Genomic DNA, 22,155 nt, shown 5'->3' on the forward strand with positions numbered 1-22,155 from the left:
AAAACGAATTCACCTAACTTTTGGCCGATCCCCTGCATTGGGTAAGAGCCATGAGATGAGGAGAAGAAGAAGAAGAAGCAGATGCGTGGCTCTGTTATAGAACACTTGCTTGCCACGCAGACCACCCGGGTTTATGAGTACGTCAGATGCATAAATTTTTATTGACAATTTTGCATCCTTCCTGATTTTTCGGCCATGTCCAAGATGATTTTCTCTCAAAACCAACAATGCCAACACCAGAATTTAAGACAAACGAGCTCTTTATTGCTATTGCGTTAAATATGGGAGAGGCGGGAAGTACCTCAGTTTTTGGATACACGCGGTGATAAAGGTCTATGTCTAAGTTCAGCCCCACCGTGGTGGTCGAGCGGCTAAGGCACTCGGCCACTGCTCCACACGTCGCGGGATCGAATCCCATCTGTGACGGCTGCATTTTCGATGGACGCGAAAAAGTTATAGGCCCGTGTGCTCAGATTTGAGCCCACGTGAAAGAATTCTAGGGGGTTGAAATTTCTGGATTCTCCACTGTGCTGTTTCTTATGTACATATGGTGAGTTTGGGACGTAAAACCCCACATATCACTCAATATGTCAAACTTTTTTTTACCTTTGTTCATTTATAGGAGTGTCATCCCTTGCGGCATGCAGCCGGACTCTCTTAAGGGGACATGCAGTCTAAGTGAGCATCTAATGCCCTAATTGATGCACTTTATTGCCTCACGTATACAGCTCTTCATTTTTTTTAGAATCCTTAAGGTACAAGCACTCGTGTACACAGGTATTCGTAGCACGCTGTAGCTTTTCTCTCCTCCCAACAAGCGCGTGGGAACTTAAGCAGGAAGGAAAGGCACTATGGAAGTAAACTATACCTCATGCTTGAGTTATAACCTTGAGAACTTTTATTTTTTTTCTCACATGCGGAATACTTTTGGTGTGATTGTGAGCGTGTGCCCACACGGATGTTGGTTTCCCGCGACAGCCGCCGTAACCTCACGTTGCTCGAATTAGCCAACGGTCTTAAATTTGTGTATACAATATGGCTACACAGGTGTGGGGCGTACTTTGCCGAAAAAGAGTTAATGATTTCTAGTTCACTTCAAGAATTCATTCTAAATTATGGGCCGAGTAACACGCTATGATCATTGGCTCACGTATTCTCAAGAGCGCCAACAACTGATAGGCAGCGTTTTCTGGCCAGGCTGGAGGAGTGTTACAGGGCATTTTTAGAACGTTCAAAGAAATTTCGACACATTACTTCTCTACGAATCACCGACCCACCCTCTTTAGAGGGTAGTTTGCCTTCTACTTTTCAAAAAACTGTGTGAGTATTCAGATTCCAAGACTTCGCGCCCTAAAACGTACTTTAAGGTCATTTCCCAGTAATCGAGATTTTGGGCATTATATTACGGAATGGGACCTATAGACATTAAACAGGCTTTCCATACCTCGAACCGGTCAGCCGACTTTATGATAGATGGACCTGCCTTTGTCGAAGGTGTCTTGCCGTCTTTGGCGTGTTCCATTTATAGGAACTTAGTCGTCGACATCTCGTCACATGGTTTCATTGTCGGCACCTACCATCTGGAACGAAAGTCGGGGTTCCCTTCGAGGACCATCTTCCCGAAGAGAACCCTGATTGGATGCGAAGCAACAGTGGTGGGAAAGGCGTTAACCTGGTTAAACGGGCTTCGACCGGGGTGCTGGAGGAACGGTTTGAAGTGAAGCTGCTCGGTGTAGCGTTTACTCGAGTAAATGTTTGTTTGAAACGTAGAGACGCTGAAGTTGGGTTGGCTTTTGTGTAAATTTCATCGCTGATAAATAAGCCCAAAAAGTGTACAGATTTTGTCACGCACCCGCAGCCGCCGTACAGACGCACCCTGTTAGCCATTTGCAATGGCAGGCCGCGTCCGTACGGCTGTGGCAGACGGGCAACTAAATCTGTCTAGTATTTCCACTCGACGTGTGGTCAAGCGTTGCGGGTGGTGGAGCGGGGGTGAAGCGAGAGAGGTGTGCTGCCAGCACGGTGGAATATACAAAGTTGCGAGTGGGCGGAGGAGCCGGCAGCTGCTACGGATGAACGAGAGAGTGACGTCAACGCGCAGCTGCGATTGAACCTACTTGGCACCGCTCCAACATCTGCACCTAAAGGGTTGTGCGGACACACGCAACAGCGTTACACAGGCTAATCCAAGAGCTCCTTCACACCTAAAGAAAAAATTGACAATGAAAGCTGCATACTTCCTATATTGTTTTACTCTACGCATGTATTCAGTCTTTCAGCTACGCTTTGGTTATCACACCTTTCAATTACATTCTTTCTTCCAGACCAGTCAGAAATACTTCCCCCCCTTTCTATTCCCACTCAAGTAAGTTGCAAGGGACGTGGCAGCTTCTACGACCACTAGATGGTAGTTCGTAATCACTACTGCTTACCGTGTTATTGTTGAACACGTGTGCATCAATCTGTCTGCTACTGTCATTCTTTCTCACAGTTTGCACGAAACTTTTCAGAAGTTTAAATGTGTGGTCCCTCCCCCCCCCTCCTTTTATGTGTCTCTACCCCCCCTTTTACGTGTGATGGCCTGCCTTTCTTCATGTGCTTCCGGGCTGGCTGAGGAACAAACCTTCGGTCAGCCTAGTGCTGGCACCGCATGATATATTTCATCAACTCGGCCATCGGAGCCCAAAATGGCGCACATTTTGCTCTGCCTAAATGCGCCTGTTAAAGGTTAAGTTAAGCATATAACTTATACATTAAATGGGCGAGTACATACCACCTTAGCATCCGTCATGTGTTATGTATGTTTTTTTTTGTTAACTGCTTGAAGGTCGGATACACGTAGAGCTGTAAACATCAATCCAACTGCAATGAGAGTTCAGATATTCATGAAAACGTAGGTTTTCGTACGCAAAAGGGCTCGTAGGCGGGCTGGTCTGTTTTATAGCAATATGAAACGGGGCAATGAAGCACGGCGCTGTAGGTTACACAATTCCGTATTTTGCACTATTAAGCCATGCGTTTTCATTTTTCCTTGGTTGGCATCACTTGTGAGCTGTAACTAACATCTCGATTATACGGAATGCAATTTTTTTTAATCCAAGGTTTGTATTGATGTTTTGAACCAAAGTGCACTTTTTTACTTTCAGCGTATGGTACGAGAAGGCGTGTGCGTTCGAGGTCGCTGCCGCAGGCCGAGATCGCGAAAAGGACACCCCTCCACTTCCAATGGTTCTGACGAAAGGAAAGTTCCCGAACTGACGACTGAGGTGCGTAATAACCAGTGACGTGGAACAGCGGCCTTCGTGTGTAAAGGTCATCCGACGACGAGATGAATGCACTGAGGCTTAGAATCTGTGCATGTAATTAAAAATCTCATAGTATGCTCGTTCTTTGTGTAGCCAGTATTAATATTACGTTTGCAGATACGGAAACTGTGATAAATGGTTGAAATGTGTCACACCGGTGGCGAGATGGCGACAAAACTGTATTTTCTCTTGTTGAAAAGTTTGTGCTCTTGTGACTTCTTTCATAACAAGAATTTCATAATTAAAAAGATGATGATGATGATATGTGGGGTTTAACGTCCCAAAACCACCATATGATTATGAGAGACCCCGTAATGGAGAGTCCGGAAATTTTGACCACCTAGGATTCTTTAACGTGCACCCAAATCTGAGCACATATAATTTAAAAAAAAGTGTGTGTTTGTGTGTGTGTGTGTGTGTGTGTGTGTGTGTGTTCTGACATTCTAGCGACTGTTACCTAACAATCAAGCAGTCACGCTGATTAGATAGTTTTAAAACAAGCGTTGTATCATTGTCTACAGAACTTTTATGTATCTTCGCATGTTGTCTCAATACTAAAAGTTTTCTTGTTTTTCAGTTATAATACTTATTTATTTGTGTTCTTTTCATTTTGTACATTACTGCAGATATTTAGTTTCTTCCCTAAAACTTTCCAGGCACTATCTGTATTCGTAACTAGATAGCGCTTAAACTTTGGTTGCGTGATTATTTAGGCTGTTTCCGCGGCATTTGTTTGTTTACGAGTATAGTCTTTCTTGGCGAAAAGAGTTCCCTTATCTTTTATGTTTACGTTTGCGCCAGGTTTAAACGTTGAATTCTTTTCGCCTTCCCACGTGGGAATTCCAATGATTCCGGCGCTCGTTTTTCGTTTCCCCCGGGGCCCAGGAACACTTGAGATCAGATTTTTGGACGCTTACAATCAGATTGAGCCCTACAGGCTCTCTAGAGATCAACGGTACCTTTTCGGTTTCCTTTGTTTGAATGATCGCCTCTAGCTTCTAAGTCAAGCACTCCAATTTTTTGTTCTACTTTTCCTTGGCCACAGACAACAAGGCGGCTCATATGGCGCGTCTGACTTTTCCACAGCTTTGATCTGAGGATGCGCGAGTTTGGCAGAACTGGCTTGTACTCGCCAAAGGGAAAAAAAATCGACAAAACATTACACACCTGAGGGAGAAAACTCTGGCCAGATTTTTTACTTTAACTTTTCGCAATCTTTTTATTTTCGTCTAACTTCATTTCTCAACAAGTAGCATGTTTTAAGCCCCTGAGACAGATTACCGCAAGCAAATGTTTTGATTTAACATGAATGATATCACGCTGTCTGCAATAAACGTCACGGGGGCTTCGTTGTTCTCCTAACAGGCGAAATCGACAGAATTAGGTAATTTAGGTTCGAGAGTTAACCTTCTTATGGGACTGCGAAACTTCTTGATTACCTGCTCGTGGTGTCTTAAAGTCAGTGGTGGACAGGGGAGAACTTTGAGGACTGAGACACTACAAAACCTGCTTTCATTAGGTGACTTTTAAAGCAAGAATGCTAAGTAATGGTTAAGCATAAGCACTAGACACTGACAGCTTCAGGAACTTATAAGCGGTAATGCGCATATAATGGCTTATTTGAGATAAAATAAACGACGATAGAGCTGATAGGCAACCCAAGTATTTGGCAGTGATTGCATGAAAATAATATTGTCACTAAAAAAGCAGATAGTAAAACGTACCTAGTTCTAGGGACAATGAAGTCACATATAGTTAATAATAGACAACACTATAGCCGATATTATCCCTCATTCATTTGATATGGTACGCCAGTGCGGTTGTCGTGTTGCCTCATTCACACTGCTCACCAGGAGTCCAAGCCAATTATTCAAATAAGGGAGTGACATCACTTTATTTTTCTACAGTATACACTTGCCACTTCCAAGCAATGAAGCTCATGCAGTCGCATTATGTACCGGAAAACATATGATGCTTAGCAACGTGCTTTGTACAACTAAAACGCGTCGTATTTACTATGAAGTTGGGTATTCACACTTGTTTTCAAGCTATCCTTATTGCAAAAAAATAGGGGGGTGTCGATTTCAAGCACAATTGTCCTGGAAATCTCGCTTTAGGCTGAAATTCAAGGAGTGATAGTTAACTCTTCTGTCGTCGAAGATGCTTCGAAATATCTACCCAAATGTAATAGAACCAGAAAAGTAAGTGCACGTATAAATATAGTTTCTTGTGCTATTCACTTTTTTTGGTGTCCACTTCCCTTTCACGCTGCCATTTTAATCAATAAGACGAAAAGAATCGTTTCAAAAGTAATAGCACAAGCTCTGGGAATGCCATTCTTGAGCGTTTTTAATTATATTTTGTTTCAGAAATATTAATGGAGCGATTCGCACAACTCTCTTTCAATCATTACCAGTTTCTCCCGCATTGCGTGAAATACATTATTAATCATTATTAAAGAAACAACACCTTCACGTGCGGGATAGTCGGTTTTCTCGAGGCAGAAGAAGAATAAGCCGCTCTTGTGCCTGCACGCACCGTGTCGCAGCGTCGCTTCTTGAACAAGCGTGGGCACCGTCTAGCCTGGCCGGTTTTCGTCCAGGTCCTCGAATTTCAGACGCCAGCAGTATACGCCTTCTCCCCTTCGCGGACGGAGTCCCCACAAGACAAGCGCCATGGTAGCCGGTGGTGGACCATCCGACAAGGCCAGTACGTTCCATATCATTAGTACAATGTGCTGCCCATAGAGGGTGGCAATAATTGCGTGGCCAATAGGCGTGGCAAGTAGAAAACTTAATTCACCGTAGACGGAATGTTCAGCCTAGAAAATATATATTCTTGCAAGCTGAGAGCGTCGTGCATTAGGCCTAGTTGGACTAGGCTTAAGGAGACCCCGAGTAGCGGATGTAAGCAATCAGCGCCGTAAGGCATAGCAGAACGCCCAAAGGTGGAGCTAGTCAACAAGAATTCATAAAGACAGGCATCCATACAAGGCCACAAGCGTCTTATTTTCTCCTCTTGCGTACGGTTATGCATGCCTCTTTTCTTTCCCACCTTAGTAGCGTGCACTTGGCTTTAGGTACCATCGCTGACGAAGTCTATTTAAAGTTTATTCGTATTATGGCTAATTCACTGGTGTGTTATCGTGAGAGATCTGTTAGAGCATGGTTAATGTTTTAAATAAATGATTACTGCGTTTAAATGGGCCTCCTGGATACGCATATAAAATATAGCTGTTGAGTGGTAGTCTTTGGGCTCTGGCATGGACCCAAGAGAAGCAGCGATATTAATCTGAAATTTCTACGAGTGTTATGTTTTCATAAGGGATTTCAACATAAACAGACTTAACGCTGAGCGCCTTGCTCAGCACAAATGCCTTCTTAAAGAAAGGGTATGAGTAGAAGGTGGAATGAGTAGAAGGTTCGTGAAAGACAAATCAAATTTTGTTTGCTGTTGTTAATTTTTACGTAACAACAGCTGCAATACTTCATTTTTCATGTGGACGGAATACACTAGACACGCTAACTAAAATAAACCCATCATTCACTGAATACCAAGCTTTTGAAGCAGCACAAGTCCCTTAATGTATATAGCTATCTGCGTTCTCAGCCTAACCTGCAGCATGCCGAGCACGTCACTTTTTTAACGGCACAGTGAGTGAATGACCAGAGCTAATAAATATTCAAAGCTTTCGAGTTTTTAACATTGAGAAATGTGTTTACACACATGTCGGGAAGTCTTTGGGTCATCTTATACGGCCAAGTGATGGTGACATCTCGATGAATGAGTTGTGAAATATGGTTCCGTATCTTTATTATGAGCTCAGGGCATTTGCTTTTTCGCCTCTTTCGTTTTATCTGCACACTCGTCGGAATTGGTTTAGTATTGTGGTGCTCTTGCTTCCGCGCCCTTTGTGTTTAGGCTAAAGATAAAAAAGCATTTTGCGCGAAAAACTTTGGTCAGTGGTCGACCTGTGTGTTTTAACTTCATTGTGTTTTCGTCCCGTCCAAACGAAAAAAGAAATGTACCAATGTATGGCTTCTTTCTTAGGCATTATAATTGACCAAAATATAATAAATCTGTCTCTGTGTGTCTATGCTCGGTCTTTGTTTGCGCTTCAGTACCATTATAGAGAATGACTTCAATTAACAGAAATAATTTTTTTAAAAACGCTAGGCCTTTGGCTAACGCACAGGACAGTCACAGCGAAAGCTGGAGGAGAGGTCTTTTAGAGCCTATTCTAAACACTCTTTGGGGTGCTACAAGCACAATGCTGGGTACACACCACGCCATAAATAATCATAAATTTTGTGTATGAGGCCAGTATTCATTATGCAGTCCTTCGCCATTCTTTGGAAAAGAATGGTAATCACTAAACACTTGTTAGGAATTTGGTGTAAATATTTAAGCAGTGGCTGATGACGATGAAGAATTATGCCTGAAGGGAGTATGCGCCACTGTTCATAGGTGATCAAGAACAAGTTTTCTAATGGGTTGGAGCATCGGATGACCCACTCGTTACGCAATTCGCATTGTGAGGCGCCTGGCTGTTCCTTTGATGTGCTCAAACGCTTTGTCACTCATAATAATGTGATTATTCTCCCAACATCAAGCCTGCCTAAGGCCAGTTTAGAAACGATTACCAAGCACTGGCGTGGCCCAGTGGTAGAGTACTAGGCTGGCACGCTGTGGGCCCGTGATTGAATTCCATTGTCATTAGTGTTTTCTATTGATTTTTTGTTTGTTTCGATACTGGTTACAGACACCGGCGGCGGCGGACAACTACGGCGCCGCGCGTGACCTTTGTTCTGATTTAGTAACAGCTTTCGCTGTAAAATTGATTTTGGTTCTATTCAAATAGGCGTATGCACCTAACCTGAAAAATTAAAAGAATTAGGCCCACAAGTGGCACAAGAAAGACCTGTCAAATAATCAGGCAAGACTAATACCCTGTCAGCTCTCGGTGCCAAGAAGAAAGGTGCAATGATCGCAAATAGCTTGGGAGAAATTATTTTTCATGATTTCTTATCTGTGAGGGAAATTCACGCTATCTACCAAAAGATCGCAAGCACAGCCGGGAACGGCAAAGGGTATATGTGGGGGGAGCAAATATAGAAACCAGCAGGCATAATATGTCATCAGCTCACGCAGTGAAAAGTATGTTGCATATCATTGGGACAGGCCCTCGTGCGGCAAGGGACGTAATATAAGGCCGACAGATACGATAATGACGATGACGATTCGGCATGCTTTTGATCGCAACTTGCCACAGTAAGCAAAAGGAGCCGCTCTAGGTCTCGTTCGCATTATGAAGTTTTGATGTAGAAAACGTTTTTTAATGAATGTGAATGGGCTGTAATGTCGTGCTTTTCATATTGCAGGCTTGGAGAAGCGAAAGGCATCGGCGAAGATGCTCGTGTCGCTTTACCCCAGAGTAAGAAACTTTGTTCGCGAAAATGTTTGTATCTTTTCCCTATAGACTTGGCACCTAATTTCACCATTCACTGATACTTTGACACCATAAATAGGAGCATATTGCATAATAGAGAGCGAAACTGTAATGTATTATCAAAATTTAGCTCTATCAAAACTTGTATGCATGAATGGGATTTTATCTGATTTCTGAGAAAACTAGGCCCACGGTAAGAACGATACTCTCACGTATCTCATAGTTATCCTTTGATAGCTCTGCAAGTAGACACAGGTTATCATGTTAATTTATTAGCACCTCCCCCCCCCCCATTGTAATTATTTGGCGACCGCAAACGAAACAAAAACGTGCCAAAATTAGACAAAATATTTTTCGCTCAATTTCTAGAGCTTTTTTTTTTCTAAATAACATTACCCTTCTTTCATTTCAGCAGCGTTCCTTCATTTCACTAATCGTGTAAAGAAATTCCTTGAAGGTGTGTTCACCGTACAACAATCAAAAATCGCTGTGAAATGAAAGCAGAGACACAAATAGCCTCTCCTGGACAAGTGTTACCTTCTGTCGCCAAGAAACACTACGACAAGAATAGTCTTGATAGGTTGCATGTCAGACCAGCTTTTGTTGATGAGCGTAGTCGGTACTGGACATTAGCTTACAAAATCTTACGTCAGCTTTACTCATCAACAGTATACCCGAAAGAGTTAACCTCCTGTCCAAGTCGTAGTTCTGATACATGACAGCAAAAAGATTTTGTTGTAAATGGGGGGGGGGGGGCAGAAAACTACGTAGATGAGCTGAAGCTATAGAATACACGATTAGAAACAAGCTACACAAATGTGATATTTTGTATTTACTCTGTGCTGGTACGTACACAAGAGATAATATCAAGTGGCATAGAGCGGACAACTAGTGCGATTCTCCTCCTTATATTTGCAAGAATCGGCAAAAGGTGCATTGGCAGAAATGCGAGCTTCCGGTAAAAAAAAAGAGAAGAAAAAGAAAGCGATTCATACATTTCTTACCGTAGCAATAGGTGCCGCATAAATACAAAAAAATACGAGTGGCACGAAGAGAATACATGAACGCAGATTTCTATTCCAACGTTTGTCATTCTGTTCAACATTTTTGCGCGTTCTAGATTTATTGATTGCAGCGCACATTTTGGTAGCACGCTGAGCAAGCAAGCATACTCAATCCTAGACTTATGAGTTCAGCTACGAGTGAATAATTCCAACAAAAAAAACGCTATCGTCATGTATATAAAAACATTACACCGACTTGCGCACCTTTGTGACATTAAACAGTAATACACTTCCACAAAAAATATATATCGATGTATACCATACCTCCTGCACGAATAAGTGGTTTATTCACTGATATAGCTCTCGTACTCCCTACTAACGAATAAAAATATGCTCACGTACGCGAAAGTTCTTGTTCCTAAATAAAAATTTGAGATGCCAATAAGCGATGTACATTCTGGTATATTCTCGTATATGCAATCCATGCTTAGGTACAGCCCAAGAGCGTACTGTGATATCGGCACGCACTTCTGTTAAAATGCAATTTCCCGAAATGTTTCCTCTTAACATGTCCCTACCCGGCAAACAACAGTGCAAAGGTTTCCTTAGCTATACGTACTCACAGTTTGAAAATAAGCAACTTTTAACGCAGTGCTCTGCGCTCGTTCACAGATTCCAAAGACGGCCACCGTGCTGTTGGAGTTCTTCATCAAGCGCGAGAGCAAGGTTTCGCTGATGCGCGTGCCGCTGTCGCACTTCTGCCAGGAAGAGGTAGTACTCCACGCGCAGGAGTGCCTGCTCAAGCTCAACAAGCAGGTCATCACGTACCAGGACATCCGCGATATGGTCGAGAATCTGGTCGGTCTTCATAACCTGGTAAAAAGCTGAAGCTCTTGAAAGTGATCCACCGATGAATTGCGACGCTGTTTCATCGTTATGGATCACCACAAAAATCAGGATAGCGAAAGTGCTTGATAGACAACTTGAAAATCTGAGATTCAACAAATGCCAACAAAGGCCACGTAACAACAAAGGCCAACAAAGGCCAGCGCTCGTGTTGTCCTCTTTGCCTTCCGTACCTCGACTTTCGTCTCTTTCTTCTAGCACATTCGTGCTCGCGCTGCAACCCTTATTATCATGAAAGGCCACGTAACTTTTATAAGAGCAAAAAACCCGTCCTAGAGCTATAGCGCTGCCAGTACAGAAAATTACATACATACATACATACATACATACATACATACATACGTACATACATACATACATACATACATACATACATACATACATACATACATACATACATACATACATACATACATACATACATACATACATACGTACGTACGTACGTACGTACGTACATACATACGTACATACATGCATGCATGCATACATACATGCATGCATGCATGCATACATACATACATACATACATACATACATACATACATACATACATACATACATACATACATACATACATACATACATACATACATACATACATACATGCATGCATACATACATACATACATACATGCATGCATGCATGCATGCATACCTGCATACATGCATACATGCATACATGCATACATAAAAATTTCTTGACTTGGTCGGGGTGCACAGCAGCTGAGGGTATAGACATATTACGAGAATCGGGTTCACACAATAGTAATACGCTCAATAGACGTGTCAAGGTATATGTGGAAGACAACGATATTTATCATGGACATTTTTTTTTCCTTATGCAGTGTATAAAGAAAAATACGGAAGTTGCGAAAGAACTCGGCAACACCATACGCAAGCTGATTATCATCGTGTGCGAGGTTGCGACATCTCTGGAAAAGATTGCCGAGGTCCCCACCACAGACTGGATGGCCATCGGTGAAGCTATTGTCAACAAGCTTGAGCGGGTACGCATTTCTGGTATTGTAACTACAATTATCGCATATTGTTTTGCGCAATTTAGTATGGGGAATTTCAGCTAGAAAAGTCGCGAGTGCTGTTAGAAGTATCGTCAGGGAGAGCGTACGAATGAAATTAAATGAAGCTTCACCTTATTCCCGATTGACCTACATATCTGCTAAATATGCCAGCTAAAGATAGACTTCCAGTCGCGACACGTCGTGAAATGAAGTAATGCGATTAAACACGAGACATACCATAAGAAAACATGACGAGGCAAACGTCGGCTGTCTTCTCAAATGCCCCGCCAATGTTTGCATGCTCTGCCCCTCCAGGTGGCAGTTGCCAGCTTGCTCTCTTTTTTTATAGACGATAGTCTTTCTTGGGGACCTTCGACGCAAAAATTTTGGTCTGTCTGTCTGTCTGTCTGTCTGTCTGTCTGTCTGTCTGTCTGTCCACTCTGACCGGCATCGGGTACTTGAAACGGCCAACCCCATCTGCAGCGACCACCAATGTTGCTAAAGGTTGAGCGTTCATGCTTGTGCAATTGTCAATTAAAAACCAATATTTCGCATGTCTGGGGCACCATAACAAAACGCATATATTCTGCATATGCATCTCTCACTATGAAACGCATACATAAGTATTTTCGTAACGCTTATCACGCTGCGCTTACCATGCAACGCTTGTACGAAACGGGGAGTGTTTCCAACGCTTTGCTAAGACGAGATGGTGGTGGCACCTACCCGTAGCCTCGAGTTCTACACCTTATCACCTATGAGAAGGGCGCGCACGGCAATACGCTTTGTTTTACATAAACTCCCAGATGGCACTCATGTCTCACGTGCGACGTGACTTGATGCGCTCGTTCGCCTCCGCTGCACGCTCGAGGCACTCTAACGCAGCGCCTCCGAAATACCATTCACAGATTTTCCTGCACAGAACATAAAATAAATGTTTTGTTCACTCTCTCCACACGCAAAACTATCGTCTTTCGACGACATTTGCGGATAACATGCAGATAGAGGGGGGGGGGGGCAATGTTTTACTCTGTGTCCTTGCGTATAGCTCATAAATGCAACAATTTATTGCTGCAATTTGGCTTGGAGGGAATTATGTAGATGACCAAACATGCAAAATAAGTGAACTTTGATTTTGTTCCCTTTGTATGCCAAGCCTGTACAACTTCAGTTTGGCATTGTGGTTGGTTAGTAGCATCCCATTATTTAGATTCACTGCTATGGTTTTGTTGTTCATTCCGCAGATGAATCCACCTAAACCACTTCCATTCTCTGCTTTTATTCCACGGATGCGCGAGTTCAAGAACATGAAGATGCTTGGGGCTGGCGGTTTTGGGTAGGTGTGCATGCACAACTGTCGTATTTTCGTTTTATTACCTTAAATCTTTGAACACATTATAGGTGTACGCGCTAAGTTCGATTTTTCAAACTGCGAGAAGCAAATGCTATAAATTATCCACCTAGATTGAAGGAGAAACTCAGTTGTAACATTAGTCATAGAATACCGTCAGAGCTTCAGAACCTATTACTCCTCTGTAACCCTAGTTTCACTTATTCCAATTGTCATGAGGGTAGGTAAGAATGGGAAAGAAGACAACCAGCCCGGACCAGAACAAATTTTTTAACAACTAAGCTTTTTTGTCTGGGAAATCGGTACGAATTTTCTTGTGGCTTAATACTACAAGCAGGTGGTTGTTTTTCCCTTTCTTAACCCTACCACCACCTCCTCGATAAGGATTGAAAACACATTTACTGTGCTCATGATGGTAAGAAGTCCAGCTGCATTACTGGGTGTGGGTGTTTTTTCTCATTTGTTTTACGCCAATCAACTTTAGAAGTCATGTATAACGTTGACGGTAATACGTTCTCGCGCTCCGCTCTTGGAACCGTTGGTTCTTTTTGCATTTTCGCCCTGGTGCTTCAATAAATTTTGCTATGTTGAAGTCCAGAACGTTCACAAGCACCGAGCTCTTACTACTTGTAGTGCCGTGTACCTGGCCAACTACCGACCTGCAAACTTCGTGGTGACGGTGAAGCTCGTTAACATGAACCGATTCAGCCGTCACAAGCAGGCCGCTATGGACAAGGTTGTCGCATCGGTCATCAGAAACCCGTTTCTCGTCAAATACTACTGCTGTTTCTGTGTCAAGGTGAGTGTAGACGGCCGCCTAACTCTTCACTATATTTCTGCAATGATGCAGGAAGTGTTGCACCATAACTTTTGTTCGGGATGTCTGGTTCGTGCTGTGAATTTTGAGGAGCAGCGTAATGAACAGAGTGCACCAAATCTGTCTGCTTGTGCATTCTTTGTTCATATTATTTGCACTGCTCTTTAAAGTTCACAGAGTGCACAAAGGGCTCGCCCCCTCGCAATTTTATAGATACATACCTTATGTACCTTACCTAACAGACTAATTGATGTATTGCACATTACATAACTGAATAGATTAATCTAGTGTACACATCACGTGCTTTATGTAATATATCCTGTAGAAAGTTATAACCAGTCTAAACCCAAAAGGACATACATTTTTAGCACAAATACCAAAAATCACAACGTAACAGCATAAATTTGAATTTTTTCTCAGTTTAATTAGAGATTTATTTTCCAACTTACAGTTGAAGTACTTCAGTTAGTTTTCAAGTATTTCATTCTATATGCACATTGCCGGAAAGACGTTTTGCCATTACGGCAGCTGCCAAAACAATTGTTGAGCAGCTTTGGTAGGGCTTTTGCGGCAGCTCTGCAAACACAAGCTTTCAATGGAAATGCTTAGCAACCCGCATTACCATTGCTGCTATGGATGTCCCCCCTTCCCCTAAAAAGTAATAGCTGCCCAGCTTCTCTTCAAAGCACGTTTTCTTTTCGTTCTCGATCAGATATGTCTTCACTTGAGTCGCAATTTTATCTGAGTATCAACATTGCGTCGGGACAGGAGGCGTACGTGACCGTCATGGAGTACATCGCTGGCCTGGATCTGATGCGGGTGGTAACAAAAGAAGAGTACTTGGACATCGATTCGTCGCGCATCATCATGGCACAACTGATTCTCGCGATGGAGCACATGCACTTACGCGGGTTTCTCCACCGGGATATCAAGGTGTCCAAGTGAGTGGCCGACCGGATTCGCAGGGCGTATAGGATGGCCCCCGTGATTGGCCCCAGCAGTGCAGCGTGCGGCTGGAGCTCACCACGAAGGAATATTCTACAAGCTCACACCTCTGTTAAGCTGGTGTGCTTTAAATGTCACGCTCTCACACTACACGGGAACCGTGATGTGATGCACAAATTCTAATTACGATCAATGTTTGGAACTATTCAAATCGCTGTTGTAGACCAGATTTTTGTATGCAAATGCAATGCGGTATTTTACTTCCTGCGGAGCAACGTTCCTGCTTATAATGTAACAACCATGCCAAACATCTCTAATTTAGGGCTTGGTGAAACACTGATCTTTTCCAGCATGCTTATATTGCCTGGCGGTCGTGTGAAAGTCATCGACTTCGACACAGTTAAAGTCTGCAATGGCCACTGTAAGTGCAATATGTTTTTATTAATTGCATAAATACTTTACGAAATGGTTGCATTCTCGCATTAGCTGATTGTGTGCTTAGGTCGAAGAGCGCTTCGTCCAACTCAATACATGTTCTAATTTCTTTTTCTTGGACATTCTTATTCGGTAACTATTCCATTATCAATCCTCACTAGTACGAAGCACTAGCGACATCTATCTGAAGCTTCCTACTTAGTCTTCATGACGTAGGGATCCTGTATATTTACAATACCTGACTGTCACGGTCACAATGTACGCAACTGCGACTGTGTAGCAGCACTCCTGGTTGAGTCGGTTCGTAATGAAGTATTCGCTGTAAGCTGCACGCGACGAAAAACGGGAAAGGAAATAGACAGCAGCGTCTACAGTCAACATGTCAACTCTTTCATCAGTATGCTGTTAGCGCTTATTTATTTACTTGTAAGTGTTGAAAATTTGCCGAGACGCATTTTACAAATATTTTGCTTATTTGCATAAGCCAGCAACCTTACTGGCGCCAAACGCTAAAAAAGCTGTCACCTATATCTGTTATCCCAAAGGGCCAGTCAACAGGCTCCGACTCTTTTCTACACACACCCCAAAAGCTCGCGCATCTTTCCTAAAGTTTAATTCACACGAGGGAACAGAGGAGGAATTTTCGCAGCGGACGGCGCATTCAGTAAAGTGCGCGTAATCATAATGTGCCGTCCTCGCCTAATCCGGCCTTCTCCGCTCGCGGCATGGATGGAAATGTGTCACCGCTATTTCGATCCCTCCGTTTGACGGTCGTCTGCTCTCGATCGAGAGGATTCAGCGTCAAATCTGTCAACATTGGTCGGATTGGCATGGCGAGAAAGCAGGCAGCCGTCTTTAAAAAATTGGCCCCGTATCTGCATGTAATCTGGAAATGTCGTCCAAAGACGATAGTGCTGCGGGTGGAGGTAGTGAACACAACATTTATTTGATGTTATACGCGAGACAAATGGTGAATTGTATTCCGGAGGTGCTGTGTTAATGCCTCGAGCGTGCAGCGGAGGCGAACGAGCCAATCAGGTCACGTCACACGTGAGACGTGAGCGCCATCTGGCAGCTTTTTTTTAACAAAGCGCGTGGTTTTGAGGCGGGCGTTGCTGAGACGGGCGTGCGCGCCCGTCTCAGAGGTGATAAGGTGTAGAAGGCAAGGCGACGGGTAGGTGCCACCACCATGTCGTCTTACCAAAGAGTTGGACACACTCGCTCCTTCGTGCAAGCGTTGTAGGGTCAGAGCAGCGTAATAAACGCTACGGTCCTTAGAATTACTTATGTATGCCTTTTCTAGTGAATGGCGCATATGCAGAATATGTACGTGTTGTTGGGGTGCCTCAGATATGCGCAATAATTGCTTCTTAATTGACAATCGCACACGTATGAACGCTGAATCTTGAGCAACATTGGTGGGCGCTGCGGATGGGGTCGGTTGTTCGGGGTATCGGCTGGTGCTGTTTAGAATACCGAATTCGCGGTAAGGATGGACAAACAGACAAACGTACAGACGGACAGACAAAAGTTTTTGCGTCGAAGGTCCCCAAGAAAGACTATCGCCTTTAAAACCACGTGTTTTAGTTCTGCGACGACGATTGAATGTGTTTCGCATGACAGAGCAAGAGGCGAGTGGTTTTTGGTCGCCTAAGCACGCTGCATAAGCATAGGAGTCGAGAGTATGCACGAGAATTTCGCAAGCGTAGCTCCGGTTGTGTGCATGCCACGTCTCCGCTGCAGCGCCGAATTAAGCTAATCACGTGACTATTCGGTCCGCGGAGCAGCGGGATTTTTTCTTCGCGTGTGAATCTAGCTTAAGCGTGACCAACGTCCTTCCACGAGCAGTGACTTCAACTCGACGATCGGCGACATGACGGAGCTTGTATATTGGTGTAAAGCAGGTCTCCGCAAACACTAATGAAGTCCACGTCGCCAATCACCGAGCTGACGTCACTGCACATGGAAGGAGGTTCGTCAGGCATACGAAAGATGCGCGAACTTGTTTGGGCTGTGAGAAAAATGTTCAAGCCTGTTGACTGGCCCTTTAACGAGTTATCGATCTCCCCAATGAAGTGTTCTTGCTTGGCCTTCACTGGCTTCAATACAGCCTAATTAATGGAGTGAACAATATAGCAATGAGAACGTTTTTCGCGCTCGAGATAAGTTAACGTGGCAGTCCTGTAGATGTTTCGGCAGTTTAAGGTTATCGGTATTACGGACTGTCGCTAAGAGCATGTGTGCTCCATCCATTAAATTGCTTCACATCTACGATATCTTGATGTAGGAGGGGAATTCACTCGCAGTGTATACTTTTCTATGATATCGCAGTTGCCAAGCGACTCCTGAGAGGCTACTTTCGGAGAACCCCTTTCGAGTTTCACGATGGCGAGTCGGCCGGCACCATACCATACATGGCTCCTGAAATTCTGAAAAGAAGACCGTACGGTACGTGCCATACACTAACACGAACAAATATTTTCAATGTGTGGCGATGAATATTAATTAAAACGTCACGAACTGCGTTTTTACGTGGCATTTCGCTGCCTTTCTAATGTTAGAGGAGCACGATTTCGGTTTTTGCGTATTGCCGAATATGCACAACAACTGGCACTTCATGCTTGCGTGTTCGACAAGTAGCTTCCTCCTGAGAGCTTTCGTTGACAGAAGGGTGTGTAACAGCTGCCTGTTACGCCCCGGCGCTGTACTGTGGGACATGAATGGGGAGACTTACAGGGCTCAACTTATTGAAAGAAGCGTGACAGGTGTAACCTTAACACACGGGTAGGTCATCGAGATTCCAGAGAACATTACTGCTAACCATTCGGAGTAACAGATTAAATTGCGAAAGCAGTCAAGGGCACAAAAGAGAGGGAGACATTTATATAGGCAGGTGAGATTAATAAGCTTGCGAAAATAACATGGCAGCGGCAATCGCAAAACCGTAGTGGAGGGCTCCGGAGCCCTCCACTATGGCGTCTCTTCTAATCATATATCATGGTTTGAGGACGTTAATCTTCCCAAATCATTTTTAATAGTAAAATTGAGACACGTGAGAAGTCTTATGTCTTGCGCCGCCGCGGTGGTCTAGTGGCTAAGGTTATCGGCTGATGACCCGCAGGTCGCGGGATCGAATCCCGGCTTCGGCGGCTGCATTTCCCATGGAGGCGAAAATGTTGTAGGCCCGTGCGCTAAGATTTGGGTGCACGTTTTCGGAGCCCTCCACTACGGCGCCTCTCATAATATGGTGGATTGGGACATTGAACCCGCATATCAATCAGGTCTTCAGTCTGCAGTGGGATGAACATAGGCTGCACCATTGTGATATTGAATCGCAGAAGGCGTCCCTGCACTGTATTTCGCGCAGGCCGTGCTGCCGACTGGTGGTCCTCCGGTATCGTCATGTACAAGCTCATGACGGGCCGGGTGCCGTTCCGAGGCAAGTCGAAGCAGCTTCTTCGCGAGCGCATCATCACGTCGCCGCTGAAATGGCCGAGGGCCGAAGAGCACCCGCACTCGGCGACCACGCCAGCTAAGGACATGACCTACCGGCTGCTCAAGAAAAATCCCGTGGAACGGCTCGGCTCGCGAAACTACAGCGACTTGAAGACGCACCCCTTCTTCGACCAGTTCGACTGGAAAATGCTGTTCGTCAAAACCGACTTGTGCGACATAGCGAGCATCGCCGAACTCATGAACAGTGACGCCGAGAAAGAAGGCAAGGCGGGTGACCCCGAGGACAAGCGCAAGCATCAGCTGTTGGAGGAGATGACCGACGTCAACCCGGAAAGCCAGAAACCGCTGCTCTGCTACGCTTCGCCTAGTTTCAAGAAACTCATGCTCAAGGTACGTTCGCGTTTCTTAGTGCTCGCGAGCAAGAGATATTGAACAGCATCTTGTAATCAAGGTGAAAGTCTTAGGGGCCTCCTAAAATGTAACTACTGTTGGCACAACAAGAGCGATGGAAAAGTCACATGTGCAAAGATTGCTGTTTTGTGACGTCGACATGTCACGCCACCGTAGCGCCACATGTAGATGAGCGGCAATATTATATCATCATGACGACACTACGATTCATATAATTACGTCATCAGAAAATCAATGCATGGTCAAAGGAGGGTCGATCGCTGAGGCAGTAGAAAAGATGAAGTTGAGAAAACTTTAACGGGCTAGACTGAGAAAGGTTAGAGGAATTACTATTATGGAAATCTATTTTGCATCTGTTAAGATTCTTTTCGCCTTCCACTGATCTTAGAATGCCTAGTTCACTCTAAGATTTCATGTAACATCTCACTGTCATATGCGCAAAAGTCTGAAATCAACATTTCAAGTTTATAAATAATAAACCTATAGTATTTAAACAAGCCAGTTCAATGAAGTAACAAAGTACATTATGTCTCAGTTTTACACGACACAATCATGATATGATTGTAATACATAGGTAATGCTAAACATCAGCTTAGTTGGAATTTTTCATGGTGGGTTAAAATGAGAGTATGCGGGCACTTTCTTGAATTCTGACAACTTCAAAAATTCTGGCGTGGTAGCCGCATATCGCACTTGCGTCCACAAGCTTTCTACCACAATACCTTTGCCACCAATGGAAAGTTACAGGTCATTGTGAAGCTGACTGCATTCATTTATTCTGGAAGCTATACATTCTTGGACAAGAATGCAAGCCGAAAACTGGGTTTTTATTACTTTCTCCGACGAAGAACATACACGCAGGTACACAACATCTGGACAGACGAAAAATATGGTTCTCATACGAGCATTGCACAGTTAAGATGGATGCTCAGTGGAAGCACGCAAGCGAAAGCTGTTGAATATAATTGTGGTTGGGCGACAATATGAGATATTAATTGAGCAGTGTATGTGTTCTTCTTGCACCATTGTCGAATCAGTGCTATTTTCTCAAGTGCATGATATTGTAGTAACAAGGCCAAATTGTGGCATTGCAAAAAAGTAAAACTTTGGAGGGCTGTTACCTATTAGTTGACTACCACGCAGAATAAATAGCAAAGTCTGATGCCTGCGCGATCCCCTATTTTTCTTCTCCGCATCATTAAAATTTTTGTCGCTCAATCACAACGCTTATTTCATCCAGGTAAAATCAACCAAGGCGTTCAAGGTGTCCGATTCCTTCATGGAGACCAGTGCGCAGAGTTCCACCGTCATCGACTATCAAGGGAACTCTCCGATGTCCATAAGTAAAACTGCAGCTCTGAGCAGTAAGTTGACGTAAGACACTCTGCCATAGCCACATGGGTAATGCGATTGATTCTTCGCTCCCTTCGAAGAGTTTTTCTTTTGGTTTACACTTTTAAAATAACACCTCCCGCCATTTTCCTAAGGCTGTTGCGAAGACTTTTTCCCCATATGTTCAGTGCAGGAATGTTCTCTCTTTATGGTAACGTCGGTGCTTAATTATAATGGTGAAATACAAGCTAGAAAGCACAGGTATGCGTTAAAACGAAGCGCTGCTCAGGCTTTAAAGTTGTGATGGTCTGCGCATACATATTTTATGCTACAGTCTTTAATTACTCGAGGCGATGACAGATTCAGAAAGAATTGTGGAGAAACAAAATTCAATATTCTGAAAAATTGTCAGTAAGTGATAACTCGAGAGTAGAGCCTCGTGACCGCAATTGTGTTGATGCAAAAAAATGACTTGGTTTCACACTATGTGTGGCAATATGATGCCAAAATCAACGGCACCATTATTAACAGAAATGAGCGCCCTAACTTGATTTAGCACTGTAACTTGGCTCGTACTTCACTCGTCTGTCCCGCCGTGGTGGTCTAGTGACTAAGGTACTCGGCTGCTGACCCACAGATCGCGGGATCAAATCCCGGCTGCGGCGGCTGCATTTCCGATGGAGGCGGAAATGTTGTAGGCCCGTGTGCTCAGATTTGGGCGCACGTTAAAGATCCCCAGGTGGTTGAAATTTCCGGAGCCCTCCACTACGGCGTCTTTCATAATCATATGGTGGTTTTGGGACGTTAAACCCCACATATAAATCATAAAATCACTCTTCTATGACACATAACTGCATGAGACAACAGTATATTCGTGTAGATAGCTTGGGTGTAAGTTTAGGACTCCTCATCTGGCACAAACAATTCAGCTCGCATCATTCCCGCCCTGCTAAGGGCCGCGTCTGACATCGCTGTGCCCAATGATGATCTTGAACGTGGGCTCTTTTCGTAGCAGGTGCTGACGCTAAAGAAACCACCGCTGCCGATAAGGTAGATCTCATGCTCTACCGGAAGAAGAAGTACCTGAAGTTCTGGAGCTTCGGTTTCTCGCTGCAGCGCATCAAGGGAGAAGAAGCGAACTTCACCTACATAGATGTGAGTCTCGGCTGCGTACCAAAGGTGCCCTACGACACTTTTTGAGCATGCATGGTCAAAAAAGTGGTCTGGATCAATATTCGGGGCTACCAGGACCACACAAGCCAAACGTTATAGCGTGGCACGTGGCCGAAAGTTTACAAATATTCATCAAAGTCAGCTAGAAACCACTCCCTCTTCACTCTACAAGTGTTATCGTATACCAATATGTATGCGCCGTGCACCAAACCCTGGCGGTTCGCTGATTTTTTTTTTTGGCCGCCGCTAAATGCAGCCTCGTGTCCGCGCGCGCACTCGCGAACTTGCCGAGCCGCGCGTGGTTCGAAGAAGAAAAAAAAAAACTCAATGTCACGAACCACTCAGACGCTGTGACGAATCATCTTACCCCTTTGTTATACCCTTTCCTGCGTAGTTTTTTGCGCGCTCACTGGCATGAGGAGAGAGGAAGTGGTGGAAACTAGTGTCTAATACCTGTATCTCCACTCGCCCTTGACGAATTTTAAAATTTTTGCGGCATGTCATTGGTAAAGCATTGTGCACTACTATTGATGCTATTTTTTATATATA

This window comes from Rhipicephalus microplus, chromosome 3 (genome assembly GCF_043290135.1).
Source record: "Rhipicephalus microplus isolate Deutch F79 chromosome 3, USDA_Rmic, whole genome shotgun sequence".
Taxonomy (NCBI): domain Eukaryota; kingdom Metazoa; phylum Arthropoda; class Arachnida; order Ixodida; family Ixodidae; genus Rhipicephalus; species Rhipicephalus microplus.